Genomic DNA, 6,409 nt, shown 5'->3' with positions numbered 1-6,409 from the left:
CAATGCATAACCTTTCATTCACTCCTCGTTTTCGAAGAAATTGTAGTGCAGAAGATTTATCTGGCGAAGTACCAGAAGAGTAAGACTCGTTAAAAACTCTCGGGTTCAAACGGATTAGGGGAGGCATAGGTTCAACCCATAGGGGCATCTTAGGAACCTATTCCACAAACTTCATAAGTAAACAACACAAGCTCGAAAGTAGAGCATGGTTGACAAAAGGAGAGGATACAATTTACCAAAGGCATTATGTATCTGGGAAAGAACTTCACGAGGTTCTTTGAATATGAAGGACACTGTCGGATGATAATCCAATAATGGATCCGGCGATCCACAACGGAGCTGATGTATCAATATTCAATCAGAAGAAGGAATAATGCAGAGGCATCGGATTTTGGAAATATTTGATAATTCCAAAGCTTAAATGCATAGGAATTATGATTGCCAATTCGGGGGATCAGAAGCAGATGCTCTAATCAAAAGATAAGCAAGTTGAAAAGACATAGATCGACAATCATTCATGGTTTGATTTGCCGAGAACCAGCTCATGTCTGGAATGGAGTCTGAGCCAGAAGGAAAAATAGTTATCAGCGAATAACTAATGAATGTGTGCATTCACGCACATGTTGAATCAATAGGATAAGAATGACAATCTCAAAGGAGCTTAATGAATATTGTTAGACATATGTAATTAACCATAATGCAAGACGATAAGGAAGAACAGGAGCAATAGGCTACTGAGGATTATCGGAAGAATGAATAGTATCCCAAAGAATTTGTGAAACACATAAACAACTGGGGATGAACGGATCCCCGGTAAAGTGTGAGGAATTATTCACACATGTATTCATGCGAAATAGGAGCTGCAAGGCAGCAGGAACAAAGGATTCTCGAAATATCCAAAGTATTTCAGGGTATCTTGTAATAACAAGAACAATTGGAAATGAAGGTATGGACGACAAGTGTATGCAGCTATCCTTAAGGATTTATCAGTGATATGGAATTGCAACGGCGAAGGGCACAAGGGTTTCGGGGAAACATCGGAGAGTATCTTCGAAATCTTGTGAAGCAGCAAGCGATCTCTGGACTGATGGGGCTCTCCAGGAGAAAGTATTTCCGAGAACCTAAAGTTAGACTTTAGTAAAATCATTTAACCCGAATAGAAGAGAGATCAGAATCCCAGAGTAAAGACAAGGAATAAAAGATCCTAATACCACCCAATGCCGACATGGGCCCGTAAGACACACAGCCAATGTCAGTAAAAGTTTTTCAGTGACTAGACTCAACTTCGGCCAAGGAGTTGGAAAGGGGGCTACCTACAGGTAGTCGGCTCCGATACCAACTTGTGACGTCCTCGATTCAATCGTACACTAATCATACACGCAAATGTGTACGATCAAGATCAAGGACTCACGGGAAGATATCACAACACAACTCTAGACACAAATTAAAATAATACAAGCTTTATGTTACAAGCCAGGGACCTCGAGGGCTCGAATACATAAGCTCGAATACACAAGAGTCAGCGGAAGCAAAAATATCTGAGTACAGACATAAGTTAGACAAGTTTGCCTTAAGAAGGCTAGCACAAAAGCAACAACGATCGAAAAGGCAAGGCCTCCTACCTGGGAGCCTCCTAACTACTCCCGGTCATCGGCGGTCTCCACGTAGTAGTAGGCATCGACGGTGGCATCTGGCTCCTGGGCTCCGACATCTGGTTGCATCAACCGGAAAGAAGAAGAAACGGGGAAAAGGGGGAGCAAAGCAACCGTGAGTACTCATCCAAAGTACTCGAAAGTAAGGATCTACACTACATATGCAACATTATCAAAGGGAGGCTGTATATATGTGGACTGGACTGCAGAAATGCCAGAATAGAGGGGAGAACCTAGTCCTATCGAAGACTAGCATCTTCTAGAAACCACCACTTTGCAGCAATAGGAGGAAGTAGAGTAGCATAAAGTAAAGTAGTAGTAGTGTTATCAACCTCGGCCAGAGATCCTTTCTCGACTCCCTGCGAGAAAGCAATCCCAGAGCCATACTATCCATTTATCACCTCATATCCAAGTCTCATCTCAAGTATCCAGTTCTAGTTGTATCGATCGGGATACAACTCCAAGTGTCTGTTACCGTAGGACAGGCTATCGATAGATGTTTTCTTCCATGCAGGGGTGCACCAACTTACCCACCACGCTCGATTAACTCCGGCTGGACACACTTTCCCGGGTCATGCCCGGCCTCGGCCAAACAATACGCCGCAACCCGACCCGACCTAGTCAGCACGACGGACTAAACCTATGCCCCAAGGGTCATGGGCCATCGCCCCGGGAACTCCTACACGTTGCGTACGCGGCCGGTGAGCAGACCTAGCTACCTCCCTAAAAAGTCAGGAGCTTACCAGTCCAAGCCGGCGCGCGCCGCTCAGTTGCTGACGTCTATTAAGCTTCGGCTGATGCATACGACGCAGAACGCCCATACTATGCCCACGTGATGGTTAGTGCTATCAGGCCAGAGGCCCCTCGGATCAAATATCCAAATCGTAGTGGATTAGGAACGCGCGGTAACAAGCAGAGACTCATGAAAGATGTGACCCCGTTGCCCCGTCTCGAGGACTTGCGGCAAGGGCTAGGAATGCCCAGCCACGGCTCGTAATTATCTCGCGGGCACCCTCCAGGTCAACCCATCTCCACGCGGGTACCCCTCAGGGCCGACCCATCTTTAGTAACATGGATCAGTGTAAAGTCATAGTAACCATAGTAACTGTGTGTCTAACACCAAGGGGAAAACCTGAGGAATCACCCTTGACGGATTCCACTCGATGTAATCATCAAGGTGAACGAGGAACCACCCTCGAAGTTCACACTTGAGGGGTTGCACGACAGAGTCGTATCGGAAGTGGTTAAGGCGGAATCACCCCAGATGACCACGACCGAATAGCTACACTACAGGGTTAACATCAGAAGTGCTATAGAGGTCTCACCCTCGGCACTTGATTGTAACCCAGTAGTGTCGAGCAACTAAGGGGAAAGTGATGTGCGGTGCCGGGGCCTGGTCTTCGATCCTGTTGATCGGGTCTTCAATGATGAAGCAGGGGCAACAAGGACAAGGTGGGGGTCACTGATGGATCACTAACCAACCTATACTAAGCAGTTTAGGATAAGCATGTAAGGTACAAAGAGCAGGTTACAAAAGCAGGCTATGCATCAGAATTGGAGCAAACAATAACAGTAGCAAAATCTAATGCAAGCATGAGAGAATGGAATGGGCGTTATCGGGATGATCAAAGTGGGGGCTTGCCTGGTTGCTCTGGCAAGGAGGGGTCGTCGTCGACGTAGTCGATCACAGGGGCATCAGCAGCGTTCTCGAGGTCTACCGGAGAAGAAGAGGGGGAAGAAACAGTACATACACGCAAACATAAGCATAACAAGACAATAAGCGGTGCTAGAGGTGTTCTAACGCAGCGCTAGGCGATACTGGCAAAGGAGGATAACATCCGGAAAAGTTTTCCCGGTTCCGGACGTCTGTCAGACAGATGAACCGAAGGGGAAAAGTTCAACGTTTGTTCTACTAGGTACGTGTGATAGACGAACGAAGGGCGTATTCGGATTCGTCTCGTCGTTCTGAGCAACTTTCATGTAGAAAACATTTTCATCCGAGTTACGGTTTATTTTCTATTAATTTTCAAAGATTTAAACAATTTCTGAAATTATTATTAATTCGAAAATAATGATTAAATGCTAGGTGCACCCAGCTCCGTGTACACAACAGTGTACACAGAGGATGACATGTGGGTCTAGGGGGTCCTAGTTGACCAGTCAAAGTTTGACTGATCAACACGGGGTGGGCCCTCCTGTCATAGACTAGGTTTAGTTAATTAAATCAGTTTCAACTAATCTAGTGATTAGGCTAATTAATCCCGAGTTAATTAAGTTAATTAACTAATTAATTTATTATTATGTTTTTTTAAAACTCTTTTTTACAGGGGCGTGGGGCCCATGGCCTAGCGGGCGTGGGCTAAATGGGGTGCGGGCGCCCGTGTGCAGCGAGCGCCCGAGGCCACCAGGGGGCGCTGCTGGGCGGCGGGACGCCGGTGGGCGGCAGCGGAGGCGAATGGCGCGAGGGCCGGCGGCTGGAGCCGCGGCAGCGGCCAGTGGGCGCGCATGCTTGGCGCGGGGAGGGGCGCAGCCAGCGGCGGCTAGCGGCAAGGTCAGAGGTGGAGCATGGGCACGGCCAGGCGCGGGCAGCCCACGCCGGGGCGTGGCTGGGCGAGCAGCGGGAGAGGAAGGCTGGGGGCGAGGCCACGGCAAGGAAGGCGCGGGGAGCGGGAGGTGGCTGCGGGTGCGCGCGCGCGGCACAGGGCGGTCCAGGGCGTGCGGGAGCACGACGGTGGGCGTGCGCGGACGCGTTGAGCACGAGCTCACTGAGGCGCCGGGCGCGACGGCTTACGACGAGTACGGTTAAGAAGGCGGGACAGGAGTCGCGGAGGAGGCTCACAGTGAGCGACGGGGAGCCGGGAAAGTGGTCGGAGCGGCCGGAGACGAGTCGGAGAGGCGGTTCGACGACGGGTGGTGGTGGTGGCCGAGGCGGACGGGGAGGACCGACGAAGGAGAGGTGGGGACGGGCAGTCCGTCGGGGAGGCGGTCGAGGATGGCGCGGTGAAGTGGCGGGCGGCGAGCGACGATGACTGGTCAAGCGCGGGGCGGCGAGCGACGATGACTGGTCAAGCGCGGGGCGGCGTCGGCCCGATCCTGATTTGGATCGGGGGAAGGGGCAGAGGGAGGAGACGAGGGAGAGGGGGATCGTGGGGGAAGAGTAGGGGGAGTGCGTGGGGAGTGGGGGTAGCGGTTTAGGTGACGGGAGTGGGAGGGGATAAGGAGGCAACGGGGTGGGCCGGCCGGGCTGGCCCGAGGCTTAGCGGGGCCGGAGGGGTGGTCTAGGCCTAGGGGCAGTGGGCCTTTTCACATATTTTTTTGTTTCTGGCTTTCTTTTAAAACTTCTCTGCTTTCTTTTATTTTCAAAAAGCAAAACAGTTTTATAATTTATAAAACTTACACTTAGCATAATAGTATAACTTAGGCTACTGCCACATTAGGCTTTACATTATAATACATTAGCTTAGCATTTTTTAACTTAAAAAGCATTTAATTTAAATGCTTTAGCCACTGTTTTAACTAGTTTAGGGCACTTAGACATTTTGGAAAATAGTTAGTTCACTGCCAATATTATCAAAAGAATAATTGCCACATGATGAACATTTTAGATTTCATGTCTGACAAATACGAATTTTTGACTTTAGATTGGATTTGAATTTGAATTGTGATTTGGATCAAATGAAGATTAGCAACAGTAACATGATGACATGGCACCATTAATAGGGGATTACTGTAGCATGACACTGGGGGTGTTACACTGTTTTAATATCAGTCTGAAATTAGCCTCGGGAACAGACAACGTTCTTCGTTCCTCTAATCGGTCAATCTCCAAGAGTATTTTGTTGCAATTGTCAATCAGCATCGAGAGTTTTGATATTTTCTTGCTCCACTGCTTCAGGTCCTAATACAGGTTTTTTAGTTTCTTGCATAGAACTGCAGCTGCGTTCGATGCATAGCAACGCTTGGCCCAGGATCGTTTCACCACATCAAAGAACCCTGGTTGTTGTTTAATCCAGAAATCTTCAAAACAAAATAATTTGGACTTGGGTATTTTGGATTGGATGCTCACATAGCAAGGGACGTGAACGGACGTGGGCTTACCCAGGGGAATAACAACAGTGTTCGGATATTTGGCTGCCCAGTTAACTGAAGTGAAATGCCAATCTAGCTGCTCAAGCAATGGGTCAGATTGCATGTTACTCTAGGTAAATGATCGCCCTTTGATTGGTAGTTCAACCAGAGACTGTCTCCGGATGAATTCATTAAAGAGTAGCATATTGTTAGCGTCACCTCCTCCTCTGTTACGGTTGTCAGGCGCTCGAATGAAGTTAAAGTCATTGAGGATAAGCCAATCTTCACTATCAGGAATGTCAAGATCAAACAGCCAGGTAGTGAAAATTGACCTATTTGGATCAGCGCAGGGTCCATAGATATTAACTAGCGTCCACGAATCGTTAGATTGCGTTGAGGTGAGTCTGACGCCGAGCGCAAACGGTTCAGAAACCGCAACGCCAGAGAAAACCGAGCTCATCCACACTGTAATAAGACCACCAGAATTCCCAACAAAGGGCACAAATTCGAACATATCAAATTTTTTAGGACAGAACTGCTTAACAAAAGAAACATCAAAAGAAGTGCACTTAGTTTCTTGAAAACAAACGACTAAACAACCACTAATATCGATCGCGTTACGGATCGCCAGTTGCTTCTTGTCTGAATTGATCCCTCGCACGTTCCAGCATAGAACATTCCACTACTTA

At 48.2% G+C, this 6,409-nt stretch overlaps 1 long non-coding RNA gene across 1 annotated transcript; it reads right to left on the bottom strand.

Annotated features, from left to right (window-relative positions):
• Nucleotides 1-1,417: 1,417 nt before the first annotated feature.
• On the bottom strand, nucleotides 1,418-4,810 carry LOC141026360 (uncharacterized). The gene is made up of 2 exons (XR_012188340.1): nucleotides 4,492-4,810; nucleotides 1,418-3,366 (listed from the first exon to the last, which is right to left on the bottom strand). It is a non-coding gene; the product is annotated as an uncharacterized lncRNA (long non-coding RNA).
• Between the last annotated feature and the right edge of the window lie 1,599 nt (nucleotides 4,811-6,409).

Source organism: Aegilops tauschii, chromosome 7 (genome assembly GCF_002575655.3).
Source record: "Aegilops tauschii subsp. strangulata cultivar AL8/78 chromosome 7, Aet v6.0, whole genome shotgun sequence".
Lineage (NCBI taxonomy): Eukaryota > Viridiplantae > Streptophyta > Magnoliopsida > Poales > Poaceae > Aegilops > Aegilops tauschii.
The sequence above is the reverse complement of the archived record's forward strand: the minus strand, read 5'-3'. Positions and strand labels throughout refer to the sequence as shown.